The sequence below is a fragment of the Bombina bombina genome, chromosome 2, assembly GCF_027579735.1.
Source record: "Bombina bombina isolate aBomBom1 chromosome 2, aBomBom1.pri, whole genome shotgun sequence".
In the NCBI taxonomy this organism is placed as follows: Eukaryota; Metazoa; Chordata; class Amphibia; order Anura; family Bombinatoridae; genus Bombina; species Bombina bombina.
This window is the reverse complement of record NC_069500.1, coordinates 1,091,260,757-1,091,284,383: the sequence shown is the minus strand read 5'-3', so window position 1 is coordinate 1,091,284,383 and position 23,627 is coordinate 1,091,260,757.

Here is a 23,627-nt window from a genome sequence, read left to right as displayed (position 1 = left end):
ATCTAGCAGGGGTGGGGGGCCTAGACAGTTGTTGTTGGGATCTCCTGGCCATCAAATGGGCTACCATTTCCCAGCTCTCAATCACTAATGAAACCTGGAGAGATTGGCAACTCATATTAAAAACCTATAAGAGAATCTCCACAAACTATTCCCCACTTACAAAATTACTAAATAATAAGGAATTCCCCCCGGGGTTTGAGGAAAATATACATGTTCAACTTGATTTTCCATCTCTAATCCCCATACATACAATCATGGAAAAAGGCAAGTTAAAGTCCAAACAACAGATAAATGACATGGAAATCCCATTCTTTTCCTCCTGGTTTAGATATCACCAAGTTAGGCACTTTATATACTCCCATAGACGCAAATTAGACCTCACAAGACCGCCAACGCAATTTGAGCAAGCTTGCATACAAGGCACGAAGTCCCAGAAATCTATTTCAGCCCTGTACAAAATAGTTTTAGACAACAGGTACCCAGAACTCCCAACATACACAAAAAGCTGGGACAGGGAACTAGCGGTGAATACAACACCTAAGGAATGGTACAATAGATTCAAAAACTTGTCAAAGTCAGCTCACTCCGCAAGGGCCAAAGAAACGAATATCAAAATATTCATGAGATGGTACTTAACACCCGCAAAACTCAAATATATATTTAAAAAATGTTCTAACGCATGCTGGAGATGTGGGGGTCACATAGGTACGATGAGACACATTTGGTGGGATTGTGAACCAATTAATGCATACTGGAGAAAGATTTTTGTGGAAATCAACACAGTCCTGCACACACAATTAACTCCTAGCATAGAGCTGATTCTCCTATCTCAAACACCACAATTGCCATGCAAGATTAGAAGGCAGCTGTTTTTAATACTGATTAACACTGGAAAACTCCTACCATTTCCAATATTGACGAGTGGAGGGAGAGGGTGGATGCGGATCTCACTCTCGAGAGATTTTATTTCCTCCGAGGAGGCAAACTAGACACGTACAAAGATATAATATTCCTATGGGATTCATACAAATACAGCAGTATTAGCTAGTTCCAGCCTTTTTAGAGACATAAGAACATAGGCTTCTGTTAGAACCCCTCATATAATGGCATAACCTAGAGGCATAGACTACCCCTGGGAAAAAGATGGTCAAAAATGGCTATAACAATTCTGGTTTATGCAAGGTCCTTGATGGGTTATTGATCATTGATTATCGCTTATTACTAACTGGTCATTGTCTATTCATATATAAAAGATAAGGCTGGGAGACTTATGGTGCTTTTGTTATTTTTAATTTATTTTTGTTAGTATTGCATTTACTTTGTTCTATAAGCATACCCTTGTTTTCCAATGTATTTCCCCAGTAGATGAGTGGATGATGTAAATTTAGCCTTACTTCTGGAACAGCTCATAGAGGATCCATATCTAGGGAATTGGGTTCTTAACCACAGTTCACATACTACGTATCCACTTATGATATAAGTAACCTAATTGTATTTGCACATATGTATGGTTTTATGCATCTGGGTCTACCCTATGTAACAACTATCTTTTTTGATGCTTTATTGTATAATTGCGGGGTTAACAAATGGAGACAAACGAAATGCAATGTATCTGAAACAGATTATGTATTCTTTTATACGTATGATTTTGTTTATGTTGAAAAACTGAAAATAAAATATTTAAAAAAAATAAATAATAATAAACCAAATTATCAAAAATTTAAAAATTAAACCTAATCCTTATGAAAATAAAAAAGCCCCCAAAATAAAAGCACCCCCTAATCTAATGCTAAACTACCAAGAGCCCTTAAAAGGGCCTTTTGTAGGGCATTGCTCTAAGTTAAACAGCTCTTTTCCTTAAAAAAAATACTAAGTCCCCCCTCTAACAGTAAAACCCCACCACCCACCAAACCCCCCAAAATAAAAAAAAAACTAACACTAAAAAAATCCTAAAAACGGAAGATCTGTGCACTCCAGGGGTAAACTATAAAATATAACTTTTATTTTTAGGTTAAAACAGCAAACATCTGTTATGCAGGTGGACAAGGCAGGTAACCCCTGACGCTTTTCACGCTGGTGTAGTGCTTAATCATCAAATCAGCCAATAGGATTTCAGTATCTCTCATCTTATTGGCTGATTTGAATTTGAAGAATCAAATCAGCCAATAGGGATGCAAGGGACGCCATTTTAAAATGCGTACCTTGAATTCCCTATTCAGTGTACGGCGGCGATCATACGAAGAGGATCCTCCACCCTCCATAGCTCCGCGGTCGCTGGTCCTGCTCTGCACTCATCTCCGCTCTGCTCCGCGCCGGCTTGGTCCTGGATGAAGAAGGAAGAGGTCCAGGCTTGGAAGAAGATGTCGACCGCTTGGAAGAAGACTTCACCACCGCTTGGAACAGGACCTTCTCCGCCGGACTTCAGGGACGGTGAGTACCTATTTGGGGGGTTAGACTTAGGCTTTTTTTTATTTTTTGGGGGTTTGTTTTTTTTTTAGATTAGGGATTTCTGGGCACTCTTAAAAGAGCTGAATGCCCTTTTAATGACAATGCCTATACAAATGCCCCTTTAGGGGCAATGGGTGGTTTAGTGTTAGTTTTTTTATTTTGGGGGGTTTGGTGGGGGGGGTTACTGTTAGAGGGGGACTTAGTATTTATTTAAGGAAAAGAGCTTTAACTTAGGGCAATGCCCTACAAAAGGCCCTTTTAAGGGCTATTGGTAGTTTAGCATTAGATTAGGGGTGTTTTTATTATTTGGGGGGTTTCATAGTGATTCGGTTTAATTTTTTTTATTTTTGATAATTTGGTTTATTATTTTATGTAATGTTAGACTTTTTTATTTTTTGTAATCTTATATTAATTAAATTAAATAATAATTATTTTTTTTTTAAGTAATGTTAGCTTTTTTATTTTAATTGTAACTTAGTATTTTTTAATTTAGGTAATTGGGGTTAATTTAGGGGGTGTTAGGTAAGGGGGCTTAGTAATTTAATTAGTTATTTGCGTTGTGTGGGTTTCCCGGATTAGGGGTTAATAGTTTTATTAGGTTTGTTGCGATGTGGGTTAATGGCGGATTGTGGTTAATATACTTTATTAGGTTTATTGCGATGTGGGTTAATGGCGGATTATAGTTTAATATACTTTATTAGGTTTATTGCGAAGTGGGTCAATGGCGGATTAGGGGTTAATATAATTTATTAGGTTTATTGTGATGTGGGTTAATGGCGGATTAGAGGTTAATATACTTTATAAGTTATTGCGGTGGGGGATTGCGGTTGACAGGTAGATAGATATTGTGCATGCGTTAGGTGTTAGTTAATATTTTCAGGCAGTTACAGGAGTTACAGTGTTCACATACTCAGCGCAAGGCTTCCTGCGTCTGCCTATGTGTGTGAGGTGAAAATGGAGTTAAATTTCTCCTTTTTCGCCGCATAAGTCCTTGTGCTGAATATGTGATACCGATTTGCGATGCGGTTATCTTATGGGAGTAAAAATTGCGGCCAATGGGTGAAATATATGTGCCGCATTTATTTGCGGCGCTGTATATAATGATATCAAAACCGCGTAAAAACCAGCGTCGCCAGCTTTTGCGGGCGATGCCGCATATGTAATCTTGCCCCTAACTGGCAAGCTGCAACTACATAAAATAACCCCTGTTGTTTCTCAAGGCCAGCCAACTATTTAGTGCTTCTTTTATTACAACAATGAAACAGACTGTTTAACATCCATTTAAGAGTACTGGGTTGTGTTACAAGTGGATGCTATTTACACACACACACACATATATATATATATATATATATATATATATATATATATATATATTATATACTCTGCAGACTCCATGCACTCACTGCCAGCTGTATCAATAATAGGCCTAGGTGTCTCCTCTATTACTATTCACAAAATATTTCAAACATATTTAAGGCACTCACAGTTTTTGTATTTTGCAAAACGTTTTTTATTATTATTTTTCAGATATTTATACTATACTTTTCAACCACAAAGTAGACATTTCGGCTTGTATTTCAAGCCTTTTTCAAGACCATAACATCTTATCCAGATGAAAGTTTGTTTGGCATTCTAAATCGCCATTCATGTGTTTGATTTTTTTTGTATATACTGTATATATATATAATTCCTTTGTTCATTTAAGCAAAGCAAAAATACATAAACAATGTTCTAATACCAGGGAATATTCTACTGTTAGACGTTTTGGAACAATAAACCTTGCAATATATTATTGTATCATCACTCAAAACTTTTTTTCTTGGCTTTGATAAGATGATCTGATATGCATCACCCTGAAGCAAAACTATAATGAAAATCTCACAATCAGCTCTGTAATGTGGACAAACCACATGCTTCTTTTGCTTCATTGTTTCTTACATGCAAAAACATTCTTTGCAAGGAAAATAGTTTATGGTACCAATTTAAAAACACCGCCTAATTTTGTAATCATTTTTCAGTACATTTTAAGACAGCAAGATATAATAGCAGGGGAAACGTCATAAGTACTAAACACAATGAAAAGATTTTTCAGATCAATACATAAATTAGTTATTCATGTTTTAAATGAACATTTGAATGTGTTGTTAAAATGAAGTTAACCAAGATTTTCATACAAAGCTATATAATTATTGCATTTTTTTTTAATCTGGCAATATGAGAATACCTTTGTAGTTTTGCTACTTGTATTAACAAAATATGGGAATGAATATATTTCTTAATTATTTATTATAATAGTGATATTATTATTATTATTATTATTATTATTATTATTATTATTATTATTATACACCTAACATATACGTATTTAAGCCACCTGACTTTCAGGTAAACACTCTCAGCAGGCCATTTATAAGCCAGATTCAAATTTTAAGGTAGATCACAATAAAGTCAAAATTAATAGCAACAAGGCCACAATAAATTTAAAATATTTTGCAATCAGGAATTTAAATACTATAAATACCTTTGTTGTTATTTTATCATTATTATTCTTTATTTATAAAGCGCCAACAGATTCTGCCGCACTGTCCATGTGTATAAAGGTAAAAGTACAACGGAAAAACAAATAAAAGACAAAAGGGGGAATTGAGGGCCCTATTCCTGTGGGAACTTACAATCTAGATGGGTAGGAGGATGGGAAACAGGAGGTGGGGACTGTTAGAGAGATTACCTTAGGTGTTAAAGGGAATTTAGGAGCTGGAGGATTGTGCTCAGGTATGGAGTCCCTTGGGTGCAAATAATTATGGTTAATGCAGTTGGTGAGGCTTATGGTAGAGGGTTAATTATGGTGGTGGAGAATAGAGGTAAGTAGTTAATAATGGCAGTAAGCCCAGGCAGTATAGGGTCATCTGTGTAGGTATATTGATAATGTAAGTGGGGGGATGTGACAAGTAGTTAATACCCATAGGTTTCAAAACAGTTAGGGCTAATTGCAGAAATTGGATTGGGGATAGGCTTACTTGGGTAGTGGGTAGTATGGGAATCAGATAATCTCACAATATGTATAAATAACACTGGTACTTATACCCGCATTCTTTAGTTGGTGCTCATTATAATAAGCCATTAACAACCTCTTATATTTAGTGACAAGCCATGAGCTCACTGTGACTAGTAATAGTAAGAATATTGTAATACAGCCAGGTCTGTTTTTTTCAGCTTATTTAAGACATCCCCTTAATTCTGTAAAATTACTTTTTTTTGCATAACTAAATAATTGCATTGAGCATATTCATAATGTTTTGTATCTGAAGAGGTATAGAAAGCAAATATAACAAAAATACTCTTACCCCAAAAAAATATATACACAATAAAGATGTGTACCACAAAACAAACTGTTAAGTTTGATGAAAACAGAACCTTTGCACATCATGTATTTTATGTAACAAACAATTCAGCAACAACAAAAAATTATGAAACATTGAAACATAAAATTAGATTTGTAAGGGAGCATTTTCAAGCTGTTCAGGAAAATTAAACTCACGGGAACATTGAGAGTCTATAAAACAAAAGTGCTTATTATAACTTGGGGTAGCTTAAATGAGTAAAAAAAAAAAAAAAAGGAGACAGTGAGGAGGATGTGAGGAGGCTGTGTAACTTCAGCTAGAGAGTTGCAACCCTGTGGCACAAAAAAAAATACAAAAGGGAAGAAGCACCAAATTAAAGAATTATCAAAGTGCAATATGTGAAATGAACCATGACATTAAAAAAAAGAGCCAAAAACACACTCACAAAGAGCTGAGGAACACTACAAATTCACAGTCACAGAAAGATCCAAGGATCGTCCTTCCACTTAGGGAAACTGCTCCTCCTGTTAAGCTGCCAGCTAATCCTTCCGGATATACATCAGAGGTGGATGAAAGTGACAGTTCCTTCCAGATGTATCGTCCCGTATATCTGTGTCCACTAGGGCTACTACTTAATACCAATGAAATAAGCAGTCCAAATAAAATAGCTTAAAAAAAATATAAAAACTCAAACAAAATAATAAAAGTAGCTACAAGTAAAAACAGCTTCCAACATGAGATGCTGCGGCTTGTTGATGTGACCTGACACATTTTGCAGGTGGTAAATGATCAGAGGCTTCTTTTACCATGATTCATGGTAAATCATCTGACAAATATCCACCATATGTAAAACATGGTTCCCCACACAAATATTAGTTATAGAAATAATAAGGTAATACTGGGTGGTAAATTTAAAGGGGCACTAAAGTTAAAATAAATTTTCAGGATTCAGACAGAACATGCAATTTGAAACAAATTTCTAATTAACTTGACATTATCAAATTGTGTACAGTCTTTCTATATGCACACATTATGAGGTACCAACTACTATCAAACATGTGAAATAGTTCACAGTGTTTATGTGTCTGTGATTGGCTGATGGCTGTCACATGATACAGGAGGCCAACACATTTAAATACATTTTGAAATTTCTCAGAAAAAAATCTACTGCTTATTTAAAATTTAGACTAAGTGCTATTACCTTTGCTTTTTATAATGCACTTGTTGATTATGCAATGATACTGTGTTTAATGGTCATGTAATGAAGATGTTAGAGTAATATAATCTCAAAATCACAACACTTTAATTAAATTAAACGTATATAAAACCCAGGATTTTTCTTTCATGATTCTGATACAGCATTTTAATAAAAGTGTTCTAATTTACATCTATGATCAAATTTGCTCTGTTCTCACAATATTCTTTATTAAATAGCATATTTAAAAAGGCAGAGTGTTTGGAGCACTGTATGTGGTTAAAGTTTGTGCTGCCATCTTACAATCTTGACAGAGAGCAAAGACTATTTGATAATAAAAATCAAATGGGAAATAACATGTATAATTGAGCAGAGACAAATGAGAAAGATTATTTGACAGAGTACTTCAGATATTAGACGTGCGCATTATATTATGTAAATTTTCGCCTATTCGGTCATTCTTCAGAATCCAGACTAGAGAAATGGACCAAGTGTAATGCTTGTGGGATATTTCCCTATCAGACCAAACTTAGCCAGTTACTAGTCTTCTTATCCCGGCGTCAAGTGGAAGGATAAGGAAATATCCCAGAAAAAAGAACAGACAAGTAAATGCGGTAAGCAGTACTCACAGTAGAGAGGGAAATCCTTCACAGCACAACAGGGGATAAAGAGAGAGTAGATAGGCAAGCAGAGTTCGGCAACAAGAAGGCTATCTACAGTAACAGCAGTTTAGGGGTTAACCAGGCAGACAGTCCAATCCTTCACAGTATCAAGGGGTTAGGCAGAGAGTAATTAAAGACAAGCAGAGTTCAGCAGCAGTAAGGCAATCCAAAGAGTCAGCAGTTCAAGGGTTAAGCAGGAGCGAGGTCAGAGGCAAGCAGAGTTCATCAACAGTAAGGCAATCAAAGAGTCAGAAGTTCAAACTGCACCCAGTAATACAAAGTATAACCTATACTTGGGCAGGAAATGTAAGTAGCTAAGGTACTACATATGTGAAGATTCGGACAGGCATCAGAAGGACCCTGTGTGCGGCGATGACATCATCGCCAAGCACCAGAAGGAACCACTGCGATAATGGCAATGGCCATGGTAACAGTAGGACAGTCGACAGCGTCTGTGGCAATGGCCACAAGAGACGAGCGGCGAACGGTGTGACACCAAGGTCCGAAATTACTGAGCAATGAAATTTTGCATGTTTGTTAGTTGCATTTGTTTTCTTTCACCAGTACTTTCAGCACCAACAAAGGAGCATGGAACAGAGAAAAGGAGGAAGGAGTTAAGATCCCTAGACTAATTAGCTCATTAGTTTGCAGTGATGTGCAGGGAGTCTGACCATTCATGTGTACAACTTCCCCTGTCCAAACCTGATAAAGTATTACTAAATGATTGATGCGAGTAACAGCAAATCAAGCATTAAATGCCATAGAGGCTTGTCCAATCTTCTTTTAACCTAGCATTGGTTTCTTTTTTGTTTTGAATTTTTGAATTTAAAACTCCTCATATATTAAGTGAGGTGCAACAATATTTTTAGACACTATAAGGCTGTTATATTATTAATTTTTGTAGTGCAGATTATAATATATATATATATATATATATATATGCAGTGTATATATATGTATATATATATATATATATATATACACACACAAAGTCCCAATATGAATCCACCCTCTTTGGGTCAACCACCTAGCTGTTCAGCTTGTATAAATAGACATTCAAAGAAAACAGCAACAGACCAGGATTTTCACCAAAACTTGTAGTCATATTTATTGACATTTCAGGGATATATCTCCCCTTCTTCAGAACAATAATTAAACACCAAAACCGTGCGCCAAAATTATACATCATATCCGTTATTCAATGTTATATACCAGTATTTCCCAACCGCGGTCCTCAAGTACCCCCAACAGTCCTGGTTTTCATTATAGCTGAACTAGAACACAGGTGAAATAATCAGTTGATGGATGAGAGCAGGTTGGTTACTGATCAGCTGATAACTTCACCTGTGCACTGGTTCAGCTATAATGAAAACCAGGCCTGTTGGGGGTACTTGAGGACCGCGGTTGGGAAACACTGGTATATACAACCAAGTGACCCGGAAGTTATAACAATACACTTCCGGTTTGTAACATGCTAAATCTTTTTATATATGTGACATCCATCTACAACAATATTAGTGTTATAACAAATGATAATAGGAACATACTTTCTTATACCGTGTATATCAAACATCTCACACCGTTATTAGCAACAGACTATTCGTGAAACCGGAAGTCGTTAATTTACATTACTTCCGGTTTTGTGACTACCGGATGTTGTCATGTTCCTTCACATCCGGTTTCGTAAAACCCAGAACGCTCTTCAACATGCTAGTTCCGGTCAGTACCATGTTTCGTTTCTTATACAAACAATAAACAACACAGAGTAAATATAATACCTTCAGGTAAGTAGTTACATACAATCCCTATATATATTCTTCATAAGAACCGGTATGACATAGCAAAAAGTGTACCACAGTGACAGTGTACATTTCAAATTCACTCTAAGTGATCATATCAAGTAAAAATATAAAAAATAAACAAAATATATATACATATACGTTCAGATAGTGTGTTCAGCTAGTATACCACATGTATAGTTTGGACACATAAGTAAAGAATGATTAACAGTGCTACTGCATATTATTTCCTTTAGAACTATACCCAGCAATAGCTCCCAGCCCTATGGTTTTGCCAAGAAAGAGATAATTGCATACATATCGAGGTAATGTATGAGTATTTAGTCTAGGGGGTTTGACATGCGAACATGCAGACCGTTTCAGTCCGCTAGCGCACATGTATTAAGCAATGACATAGATCAGGTATTCAAATCCAATCTATAGATCGCAGAGAACCCCCATCCTGTCCCCATATACAACCACTCTCTTCATTCCTCCTAATCGCTTCATGTATAACTGATGCTCTTTATATTAAGAAACCAAAATCGGGCATAGAGTTAAGTCCATTGAGATAGGTGGTGTCCAATCTGAACATCCATTCAGCTTCCCTCCCTAGGAGCAATTTGTTTCTGTCTCTGCCATGTGCTAGTTTCAGGATGTGATCAAATAATATCACCCTGACCGATGCCACCAGGTGTTTGGCCTACACTCAGTGGTGTGCTATGGGCTGTTCAGATTGACCCTTCTTGATCACTTGCCTCATCGCCATCCTATTGTTTGCCATGCGCTCACGCATAGTCCCCTGGGTTTTCCCTATATAATGAAAACCACATGGACAAATAAACATGTAAACCACATGTGTGGTGGTGCATGTGATTGAGTGATTTATGGTATATTTTTTGCTATTATGTAGATGATTTAATTTTTTAATGGCAATTATTTCTTGCAGGTGGTGCAGTTTGGGCACTTGTAGTATCCTTTACGTGATCCATGTACGTACTCTTTCATGTAGCTTCTAATAGGATCTGAGATGACCAATAGGTCCCTCAGAATGGTGTTACATCTGTAACCAATGATAGGTATGATATCTTTGGTAAGTTTTAATTTGGTGTCTGACAACAGAATATGCCATACCCCTCTAGATGTGTTAGGAGCAAAAACATAATTTATGCTTACCTGATAAATTTATTTCTCTTGTAGTGTATCCAGTCCACGGATCATCCATTACTTATGGGATATTAACTCCTCCCCAACAGGAAGTGCAAGAGGATTCACCCAGCAGAGCTGCTATATAGCTCCTCCCCTAACTGCCATTACCAGTCATTCGACCGAAAACATGCAGAGAAAGGAAAACCATAGGGTGCAGTGGTGACTGTAGTTTAATGGAAAAATTACCTGCCTTAAAGTGACAGGGCGGGCCGTGGACTGGATACACTACAAGAGAAATAAATTTATCAGGTAAGCATAAATTATGTTTTCTCTTGTTAAGTGTATCCAGTCCACGGATCATCCATTACTTATGGGATACCAATACCAAAGCTAAAGTACACGGATGACGGGAGGGACAGGCAGGCTCTTTATACGGAAGGAACCACTGCCTGAAGAACCTTTCTCCCAAAAACAGCCTCCGAAGAAGCAAAAGTGTCAAATTTGTAAAATTTGGAAAAAGTATGAAGAGAAGACCAAGTTGCAGCCTTGCAAATCTGTTCAACAGAAGCCTCATTCTTAAAGGCCCAAGTGGAAGCCACAGCTCTAGTAGAATGTGCTGTAATTCTTTCAGGAGGCTGCTGTCCAGCAGTCTCATAGGCTAACCGTATTATGCTACGAAGCCAAAAGGAGAGAGAGGTAGCCGAAGCTTTTTGACCTCTCCTCTGACCAGAATAAACGACAAACAGGGAAGACGTTTGTCGAAAATCCTTAGTTGTCTGTAGATAAAATTTCAGGGCACGGACTACATCTAGATTGTGTAGCAGACGTTCCTTTTTCGAAGAAGGATTAGGACACAAAGATGGAACCACAATCTCTTGATTGATATTCCTGTTAGTGATCACCTTAGGTAGGAACCCAGGTTTAGTACGCAGAACTACCTTGTCTGAATGAAAAATCAGATAAGGAGAATCACAATGTAAGGCAGATAACTCAGAGACTCTTCGAGTCGAGGAAATCGCCATTAAAAACAGAACTTTCCAAGATAACAACTTGATATCAATGGAATGAAGGGGTTCAAACGGAACCCCCTGTAAAACATTAAGAACTAAGTTCAAACTCCATGGTGGAGCAACAGTTTTAAACACAGGCTTGATCCTAGCTAAAGCCTGACAAAAAGCTTGAACGTCCGGAACTTCTGACAGACGTTTGTGTAAAAGAATGGACAGAGCTGAAATCTGTCCCTTTAAGGAACTAGCGGATAAACCCTTTTCTAAACCTTCTTGTAGAAAAGACAATATCCTCGGAATCCTAACCTTACTCCATGAGTAACTCTTGGATTCGCACCAATATAAGTATTTGCGCCATATCTTATGGTAAATCTTTCTGGTAACAGGCTTCCTAGTCTGTATTTAAGGTATCAATAACTGACTCAGAAAAACCACGTTTTGATAAAATCAAGCGTTCAATTTCCAAGCAGTCAGCTTCAGAGAAATTAGATTTTGATGTTTGAAGGGACCCTGGATCAGAAGGTCCTGTTTCAGAGGTAGCGACCAAGGTGGACAGGATGACATGTCCACTAGATCTGCATACCAAGTCCTGCGTGGCCATGCAGGCGCTATTAGAATCACTGATGCTCTCTCCTGTTTGATTCTGGCAATCAATCGAGGAAGCATCGGGAAGGGTGGAAACACATAAGCCATCCCGAAGGTCCAAGGTGCTGTCAAAGCATCTATCAGAACCGCTCCCGGATCCCTGGATCTGGACCCGTAACGAGGAAGCTTGGCGTTCTGTCGAGACGCCATGAGATCTATCTCTGGTTTGCCCCAACGTCGAAGTATTTGGGCAAAGACCTCCGGATGAAGTTCCCACTCCCCCGGATGAAAATTCTGACGACTTAAGAAATCCGCCTCCCAGTTCTCCACTCCCGGGATGTGGATTGCTGACAGGTGGCAAGAGTGAGACTCTGCCCAGCGAATTATTTTTGATACTTCCATCATTGCTAGGGAGCTTCTTGTCCCTCCCTGATGGTTGATGTAAGCTACAGTCGTGATGTTGTCCGACTGAAACCTGATGAACCCCCGAGTTGTTAACTGGGGCCAAGCCAGAAGGGCATTGAGAACTGCTCTCAATTCCAGAATGTTTATTGGTAGGAGACTCTCCTCCTGATTCCATTGTCCCTGAGCCTTCAGAGAATTCCAGACAGCGCCCCAACCTAGTAGGCTGGCGTCTGTTGTTAGAATTGTCCAGTCCGGCCTGCTGAATGGCATCCCCCTGGACAGATGTGGCCGAGAAAGCCACCATAGAAGAGAATTTCTGGTCTCTTGATCCAGATTCAGAGTAGGGGACAAGTCTGAGTAATCCCCATTCCACTGACTTAGCATGCACAATTGCAGCGGTCTGAGATGTAGGCGTGCAAAGGGTACTATGTCCATTGCTGCTACCATTAAGCCGAACACCTCCATGCATTGAGCTACTGACGGGTGTTGAATGGAATGAAGGACACGGCATGCATTTTGAAGCTTTGTTAACCTGTCTTCTGTCAGGTAAATCTTCATTTCTACAGAATCTATAAGAGTCCCCAAGAAGGGAACTCTTGTGAGTGGAAAGAGAGAACTCTTCTTTTCGTTCACCTTCCATCCATGCGACCTTAGAAATGCCAGTACTAACTCTGTATGAGACTTGGCAGTTTGAAAGCTTGAAGCTTGTATCAGAATGTCGTCTAGGTACGGAGCTACCTCAATTCCTCGCGGTCTTAGTACCGCCAGAAGAGCACCCAGAACCTTTGTGAAGATTCTCGGAGCCGTAGCCAATCCGAATGGAAGAGCTACAAACTGGTAATGCCTGTCTAGAAAGGCAAACCTTAGATACCGGTAAAGATCTTTGTGAATCGGTATGTGAAGGTAAGCATCCTTTAAATCCACTGTGGTCATGTACTGACCCTTTTGGATCATGGGTAAAATTGTCCGAATAGTTTCCATTTTGAACGATGGAACTCTTAGGAATTTGTTTAGGATCTTTAAATCCAAGATTGGCCTGAAAGTTCCCTCTTTTTTGGGAACCACAAACAGATTGGAGTAAAACCCTTGTCCTTGTTCCGACCGCGGAACCGGATGGATCACTTCCATTAATAAAAGATCTTGTACGCAGCGTAGAAACGCCTCTTTCTTTATTTGGTTTGTTGACAACCTTGACAGATGAAATCTCCCTCTTGGGGGAGAGAATTTGAAGTCTAGAAGGTATCCCTGAGATATGATCTCTAACGCCCAGGGATCCTGGACATCTCTTGCCCAAGCCTGGGCGAAGAGAGAAAGTCTGCCCCCCACTAGATCCGTTCCCGGATCGGGGGCCCTCGATTCATGCTGTCTTAGGGGCAGCAGCAGGTTTCCTGGCCTGCTTGCCCTTGTTCCAGGACTGGTTAGGTCTCCAGCCTTGTCTGTAGCGAGCAACAGCTCCTTCCTGTTTTGGTGCAGAGGAAGTTGATGCTGCTCCTGCTTTGAAATTACGAAAGGAACGAAAATTAGACTGTCTAGCCTTAGGTTTGGCTCTGTCTTGAGACAGGGCATGGCCTTTACCTCCTGTAATGTCAGCGATAATTTCTTTCAACCCGGGCCCGAATAAGGTCTGCCCTTTGAAAGGTATATTAAGCAATTTAGATTTAGAAGTAACGTTAGCTGACCAGGATTTTAGCCACAGTGCTCTGCGTGCCTGAATGGCGAATCCGGAATTCTTAGCCGTAAGTTTAGTTAAATGTACTACGGCATCTGAAATAAATGAGTTAGCTAACTTAAGGGCTTTAAGCTTGTGTGTAATCTCATCTAATGGAGCTGATTCAAGTGTCTCTTCCAGAGACGAAATGCCAGTACTAACTCTGTATGAGACTTGGCAGTTTGAAAGCTTGAAGCTTGTATCAGAATGTCGTCTAGGTACGGAGCTACCTCAATTCCTCGCGGTCTTAGTACCGCCAGAAGAGCACCCAGAACCTTTGTGAAGATTCTCGGAGCCGTAGCCAATCCGAATGGAAGAGCTACAAACTGGTAATGCCTGTCTAGAAAGGCAAACCTTAGATACCGGTAAAGATCTTTGTGAATCGGTATGTGAAGGTAAGCATCCTTTAAATCCACTGTGGTCATGTACTGACCCTTTTGGATCATGGGTAAAATTGTCCGAATAGTTTCCATTTTGAACGATGGAACTCTTAGGAATTTGTTTAGGATCTTTAAATCCAAGATTGGCCTGAAAGTTCCCTCTTTTTTGGGAACCACAAACAGATTGGAGTAAAACCCTTGTCCTTGTTCCGACCGCGGAACCGGATGGATCACTTCCATTAATAAAAGATCTTGTACGCAGCGTAGAAACGCCTCTTTCTTTATTTGGTTTGTTGACAACCTTGACAGATGAAATCTCCCTCTTGGGGGAGAGAATTTGAAGTCTAGAAGGTATCCCTGAGATATGATCTCTAACGCCCAGGGATCCTGGACATCTCTTGCCCAAGCCTGGGCGAAGAGAGAAAGTCTGCCCCCCACTAGATCCGTTCCCGGATCGGGGGCCCTCGATTCATGCTGTCTTAGGGGCAGCAGCAGGTTTCCTGGCCTGCTTGCCCTTGTTCCAGGACTGGTTAGGTCTCCAGCCTTGTCTGTAGCGAGCAACAGCTCCTTCCTGTTTTGGTGCAGAGGAAGTTGATGCTGCTCCTGCTTTGAAATTACGAAAGGAACGAAAATTAGACTGTCTAGCCTTAGGTTTGGCTCTGTCTTGAGACAGGGCATGGCCTTTACCTCCTGTAATGTCAGCGATAATTTCTTTCAACCCGGGCCCGAATAAGGTCTGCCCTTTGAAAGGTATATTAAGCAATTTAGATTTAGAAGTAACGTTAGCTGACCAGGATTTTAGCCACAGTGCTCTGCGTGCCTGAATGGCGAATCCGGAATTCTTAGCCGTAAGTTTAGTTAAATGTACTACGGCATCTGAAATAAATGAGTTAGCTAACTTAAGGGCTTTAAGCTTGTGTGTAATCTCATCTAATGGAGCTGATTCAAGTGTCTCTTCCAGAGACTCAAACCAAAATGCTGCTGCAGCCGTGACAGGCGCAATGCATGCAAGAGGTTGCAATATAAAACCTTGTTGAACAAACATTTTCTTAAGGTAACCCTCTAACTTTTTATCCATTGGATCTGAAAAGGCACAGCTATCCTCCACCGGGATAGTGGTACGCTTAGCTAAAGTAGAAACTGCTCCCTCCACCTTAGGGACCGTTTGCCATAAGTCCCGTGTGGTGGCGTCTATTGGAAACATCTTTCTAAATATCGGAGGGGGTGAGAACGGCACACCGGGTCTATCCCACTCCTTAGTAACAATTTCAGTAAGTCTCTTAGGTATAGGAAAAACGTCAGTACTCGCCGGTACCGCAAAATATTTATCCAACCTACACATTTTCTCTGGTATTGCAACTGTGTTACAATCATTCAGAGCCGCTAACACCTCCCCTAGTAATACACAGAGGTTTTCCAGCTTAAATTTAAAATTTGAAATATCTGAATCCAGTTTGTTTGGATCAGAACCGTCACCCGCAGAATGAAGCTCTCCGTCCTCATGTTCTGCAAATTGTGACGCAGTGTCTGACATGGCCCTAATATTATCAGCGCACTCTGTTCTCACCCCAGAGTGATCACGCTTACCTCTTAGTTCTGGTAATTTAGCCAAAACTTCAGTCATAACAGTAGCCATATCCTGTAATGTGATTTGTAATGGCCGCCCAGATGTACTCGGCGCTACAATATCACGCACCTCCCGAGCGGGAGATGCAGGTACTGACACGTGAGGCGAGTTAGTCGGCATAACTCTCCCCTCGTTGTTTGGTGAAATGTGTTCAATTTGTACAGATTGACTTTTATTAAAGTAGCATCAATGCAGTTAGTACATAAATTTCTATTGGGCTCCACTTTGGCTTTAGCACATATAGCACAGATATCTTCCTCTGAATCAGACATGTTTAACACACTAGCAAATAAACTAGCAACTTGGAAATACTTTTCAAGTAATTTACTATAATATGAAAACGTACTGTGCCTATAAGAAGCACAGAAAAAGTTATGACAGTTGAAAATTAATAAACTGAAAAGTTATAGCATCAAATCTTTGTAAAAAACACAATTTTAGCAAAGGATTGCTCCCATTAGCAAAGGATAACTAACCCTGATAGCTAACAGTGAGAGAGATCAGTAAACTGTCATAAATTAAATAAAACGACTGCCAAGTGGAAAAAAATAGTGCCCAAAACATTTTTTCACCCAGTACCTCAGAAAATTAAACGATTTTACATGCCAGCAAAAAACGTTTAACATTAATAAATTGAGTGTTATTAAAAAGCCTGTTGCTAGTCCCTGCAAATTAGGCTAAAGTTTTATGCATACAGTATAATTCCAGTGAAGTGCCATTCCCCAGAATACTGAAGTGTAAAATATACATACATGACAGCCTGATACCAGTTGCTGCTACTGCATTTAAGGCTGAGTTTACATTATATCGGTATGGCAGAATTTTCTCATCAATTCCATTGTCAGAAAATAATAAGCTGCTACATACCTCTTTGCAGATTAATCTGCCCGCTGTCCCCTGATCTGAAGTTTACCTCTCCTCAGATGGCCGAGAAACAGCAATATGATCTTAACTACTCCGGCTAAAATCATAGAAAAACTCAGGTAGATTCTTCTTCAAATTCTACCAGAGAAGGAATAACACACTCCGGTGCTATTATAAAATAACAAACTTTTGATTGAAGGTATGAAACTAAGTATAATCACCACAGTCCTCTCACACATCCTATCTATTCGTTGGGTGCAAGAGAATGACTGGTAATGGCAGTTAGGGGAGGAGCTATATAGCAGCTCTGCTGGGTGAATCCTCTTGCACTTCCTGTTGGGGAGGAGTTAATATCCCATAAGTAATGGATGATCCGTGGACTGGATACACTTAACAAGAGAAAGTTGTATCTTTCAGTTGTTCTTTGACAGAATCTATTGTTGCTTTATTGTATCCTCTCTTCAGGAATTTGTTTTGCATCTCCTCTACCTGTGAGACCCCCTTATCAATGTTAGAAGCGTTCCTAATTGCTCTTATGAATTGGGATTTAATGATGCCCCTAGTCAGGGAAGGGGCATGACAACTGTCGGTCATCAGCAGTGAGTTGTAGTGTGTCGGTTTAAAATATAATGTGGTTTCAAGTCCAGTATGTCCCTTACTGATTAATAGGTCTAAAATTCTATGGAATCTGACTGTGGTGTTTGTGCTATTGTACTGCTGAAACCATTGATGTAGACTTTCTGTGCTTCCTCTCCTAATCAAAATTATGTCATTGATGTACCTCTTGTAAAAAATTACCTGAGGTACATCTTTTGACCATACAAATTGTTTTTCAAATCAAGACATGAAAAGGCTGGCATACGATGGGGCCATGTTTGACCCCATCGCCGTGCCTGCTGTCTGTAAATAAAATGATCTTTCAAATTTAAAATAATTTTTTGTAAGACAAAATTCAACCAGTTGCAAGACAAACTCTACCGGAGGGCCTACATACTTCCCAGAGGAGAGTAGTGCCTCTTTTACCATATCCAAACCCACATTGTGTGGGATAATGGTATATAGACTATTAACGTCTATCATGACCACTGTTCCCTTTAAGGTGCGCGGTAGGGCAGCCGCGCACCTTCCCTCTCGGTGTAGCGCAGCCAGCACATCAAGCCGCGCAACACCGGAGGCTAAGACACTGACTCCTGCTGTGACTGTCTCCACTCTACTTATGCGCTTCTCTCAGTCGGTGGGCAGAGGCTAACCTAACACACTGGCTGTGCACATCTGTGAGGGTTATTGTTATTTCTAATTCCTTCTGCCCTGAGATACCTGCGCAGTGATGGAGTATTCAGAGTTAGCCAGGTCTGCAGCTGAGAAATTGTTATCGTACAGCAGGATCAGAGCGGCTGGAAACTCTGCAAGAGAACTGTGAGTGAATCAACACGATCTGATAGTGTAACCGTGTGTTTGGCTAACAAGCTGATGTGTGTTTTCTTGTGCCAAACGTATGTCACAACGTCTTCTGTTTAATTCTGTTAAATATGACTGCACTCTGAGTTTTGTGACTTTGTGTGTGACACGATATATGACATTGTATGTAAGCTGTTATTTATGTATTACTCTTACTGGTTTTGCGATATACTGTGATGTGTTGCATGGGGCATCTGTGTTAAGCAGCTCATGGGATCCGCTGAATTAAGTTATAGTCTCTCACTCTATGCTATATTCTATTCTAGAGAGATAAAACTTTGCAGTGTTAGTGTCCGATCATCTCACATACTGTGCTCTGTAATGACTCTTCTTTAATTGGAGTAGTGCCTTGTTTATCTCTCCGTAGTACCAGAGCTATATTAATTCAATGTAACTGAATGTAACTTGTAGTCATTACAGAGCACAGTATGTGAGATGATCGGACACTAACACTGCAAAGTTTTATCTCTCTAGAATAGAATATAGCATAGAGTGAGAGACTATAACTTAATTCAGCGGATCCCATGAGCTGCTTAACACAGATGCCCCATGCAACACATCACAGTATATCGCAAAACCAGTAAGAGTAATACATAAATAACAGCTTACATACAATGTCATATATCGTGTCACACACAAAGTCACAAAACTCAGAGTGCAGTCATATTTAACAGAATTAAACAGAAGACGTTGTGACATACGTTTGGCACAAGAAAACACACATCAGCTTGTTAGCCAAACACACGGTTACACTATCAGATCGTGTTGTTTCACTCACAGTTCTCTTGCAGAGTTTCCAGCCGCTCTGATCCTGCTGTACGATAACAATTTCTCAGCTGCAGACCTGGCTAACTCTGAATACTCCATCACTGCGCAGGCAGGGGCGGATTGACCAGCATCTTAAAGGGCCCTCCCCCACTGCAGGCACTGCTGCTGCAGAATAAATACTTTTTTTAAATTTTCATATATATTTAATTTTTAATAAAAATGTAAAAACAAATTTATAATTTTACTTTCTGTGTTAGGGGCTTGTTGGGGCATCAGTCATGCAGACTGTCAGTAGTATTTGACAACGGGCGGCATTTCAGTGCATGACTGAGTTGAGTTAGTGCACTGTGTGAGACCTGACAGACCACTCCTGTCCTGAGTTGTATTATATTACTGTTTTTTGTCTGTCTGGTTCTCACACTGAGTTCACTACGTTCCATCAACCCCTCCTCCGGTCTCTGTATTATCACAGCGTTACGGTGGATGACCAGAGGGTCAGGTGGTTATTGAGGAGAGGAAGTGGCTGGGACACTCTGGCAGTTCAGTAATTTAGCACACCACGCTTGTTTAGCTCCACCCCCTCACCGTGGTGACTGACTATACAGTAAAGATTGAATTTGAGGAGACTCAGTCCCAGGCCCAGAAGCACTAATAAAAAGAAGGTAGGATGGCTGGCTCTCCAGCAAATATTTAATGTGGACGATTACTTACTTTACATATCATCTACCCAGGAATTAAATTAGATTTACACACACTTTTCTTTTTGTATATTTGTATAACAACTGAGCTATTGAAGCATCTGAAAATAAGTATTTCAGATGCTTCAATAGCTCAGTTGCTATACAAATATACAAAAAAATATGTGTGTGTAAATCTAATTTAAGTCATTGCTATATTCTTGGTTATAGCATAGTTATTAGCAATGACAAAAAGGCACATGTAAAAAATCCATATAAATCTGTGCATTGGTATATGTAATGGTAACTGACTGTGCTAATAGAAATGCACCACTCTTCTATCCAGTATAACATACACAGTAATATATTTGCAACTAATGTTTTCAGGTTTGTAGTTCAATGGCCTTGTTATATTACATTACTCTATATAATTGCATAATAGTACAGTCCCCTCTGAGGTCTTTAGGTGCAGACAAACAACTGAAATATATATTAAAGGGAAATAGAGCACAAACTAGAATTCTCCATAACACGTTTACTAATGCTTAATAAAACACAAAAAAATAAAATGTATTTCCATAATTTATTTTGCCCCCTTTTCAATCTTAAAATATTTATTATGCAGCACATTTTATTTAGATTAAGTTTGGCACACATATGATAATTTATAACTATTTTCTAAATAAAATGTGTTCTGCATAAATAAATATATATTTATTGAATTGCAACACATTTTAAGTAGTTCCAAAATGTCATCACATTATACCCTTGCAGGCTTCAGAGCATTTGGCATTCAGGGGCCAATCAGTGCACAGATCAGGAACCTCTGAACTGTGCACTAATGGGCACCACCTGAATGCCAAATTCTCTGAAACCTCTATTCACCCTCTATCTACCTAAAAATAAGATCATAGTTCTGAGATTGTGACAGGTCCAGCCAATCACACTTTGATTTTTTTTTATCATATTAGTGAGTGAAATAAGTAAGGAGCTAAGTGACTCAACTCTTTCACTGCTTATAAACTTCCAAGGAACATCCTACCTTACATTCTCAATAATGAGAACAGCTGTTTTACTTTTTTTTTTAATTCAGTAACTGACACAGAGTGCCCAGGCACAATGTCACAGATTCTCTTTATCACCATAGTATCATGGCCTGGACACTTACTGACAGTTACTGGATTTAAAAAAGTAAAAGAGCTGTCCTCATTAACTTCTCACCTCCTGGCTCTCTGCACCAGATAGGGCAAAGTGTCCCTTGAAATGTTTTTGAAATGTTGGCAACTATGCAACTAAAACAGAGCAACTTTAAAACTCCTGTACATTCTCAATATACCCAACAAATTTAAAGCTGCTCTTAATGTTTCAGCTGTGATCAGTGACACAGGTGACACAGAGATCCTCAGGTTAGTGATAATGGTCAGCAGATTTACACTGGCATCCCCAGAGGCCAGACATGAGTCTCTGTTCCTGCAAAGTAAGTAAGTAGTAGCATGGTCCTAGTGCCCTTTTTAAATGTGTTTGTGTAAACATATATGTGTGTTTGTATCAGTGTTTTATCTGTGTGTGTATAAGTGAGTGTGTGTATGAGCATGTGTATGAGTGTGTGTATCAGTGTATATCTGTGTCTATGGGTGAGTGTGTGGGTGTGTGTATCAGTGTATATCGGTGTGTATGAGTATGTGTATGAGTGTATGTATCAGTGTATATCTGTGTCTGTATGAGTGAGTGTGTGTATTAGTGTATATCTGTGTCTGTATGAGTGTGTGTATGAGAGTATCACTGTATATCTGTGTGTATGTGTGTGTATGAGTGGGTGTGTAGAAGTGTGTGTTTCAGAGTATCACTGTATATCTGTGTGTGCTTTTGTGTGTATGTGTATATGTCTCCCATCTCTAATTTTTTATAAACATGGGACTAGTGGAAATTGGAAATTTCCAGCCATGAATATAACGTAAAAAATAAATGTAATGCCTACTACATTCTAGATCTCTGACACACACACACACTCTCTCTTTCTGTCACAAACACACACACCTACTCTCTCTTTCACGTACACACACTCTCTGACACACACACATACATTCACTCTCTTGTCATGTACACACAAATACATACTCTCTGTCTCTCACACATACATACACTCTCTCTGTCACACACACACATTTTCTCTCTCTATCACATACACACACACTGTCTCACTGTCTCTCTCTCACACACACATACACACATTTCACACACACTTTCTTTGTCACGTACACATGCACACTCTCTCACACACATACACACTCTCTCTGTCACATACACACAAACACACAAACATTCTCTCTGTCACACACACACTTTCTCTGTCTCTTACACACACTCTTTTTCTGTCATACACACTCTCTCTCTGTCACACACACTTTCTCTCTCTGTCATGTACACACACACTTATTCTCTCTCTCTGTCACACACATAGACACACTCTCTCTCTCTCTCTCTGTCACACACTGACAAACACACTTTCTCTCTCTCTGCCATGCACACACCAACTTACTCTCTCTCTCTGTCATCCACACACACACTTACTCTCTCTTTGTCTCTCTCACACACACACACTTACTCTCTCTTTGTCTCTCTCTCACACACACACACTTACTCTCTCTTTGTCTCTCTCACACACACACACTTACTCTTTGTCTCTCTCACACACACAGACACACACACTCTCTCTTTCACACACATACACACTCTCTCTGTCACATACACACAAACACACAAACATTTTCTCTGTCACACACACACTTTCTCTCTGTCTCTTACACACACACTCTTTTTCTGTCATACACACTCTCTCTCTGTCACACACACTTTCTCTCTCTGTCATGTACACACACACTTATTCTCTCTCTCTGTCACACACATAGACACACTCTCTCTCTCTCTCTCTCTCTCTCTCTCTCTCTGTCACACACTGACAAACACACTTTCTCTCTGCCATGCACACACCAACTTACTCTCTCTCTCTGTCATCCACACACACACTTACTCTCTCTTTGTCTCTCTCACACACACACACACAATTACTCTCTCTTTGTCTCTCTCACACACACAGACACACACACTCTCTCTGCCACACACACACACACTCTCTCTTTGTCTCTCACACACAGACACACACACTCTCTCTGTCACACAGATGACATGGGAGGGGCAATAGGGTGAAGAAGGGGCAGAGGAGTTAGGTAGGTAGAGCAAAGAGGGGATGGGGGGGGCCCTGTCACACTTTTGCCCGGGGGCCCTGGTTGGTCTCAATCCGCCCCTGAGCGCAGGTATCTCAGGGCAGAAGGTTAGAATAGAAATAACAATAACGCTTTCTGTGACCGTCTGCTATATATATATATATATATATATATATATATATATATATATATATATATATATTATATATATATATATATATATATATATATGTATATATTAATATATATTATAGTGGACTGGTCAGTATGTGGTTCCTATAAAGGTATGCAATGGTCAGATTGTGACCACTGTATAGTCCTGCAGCAAATACTCAGTATGTAAAGTGC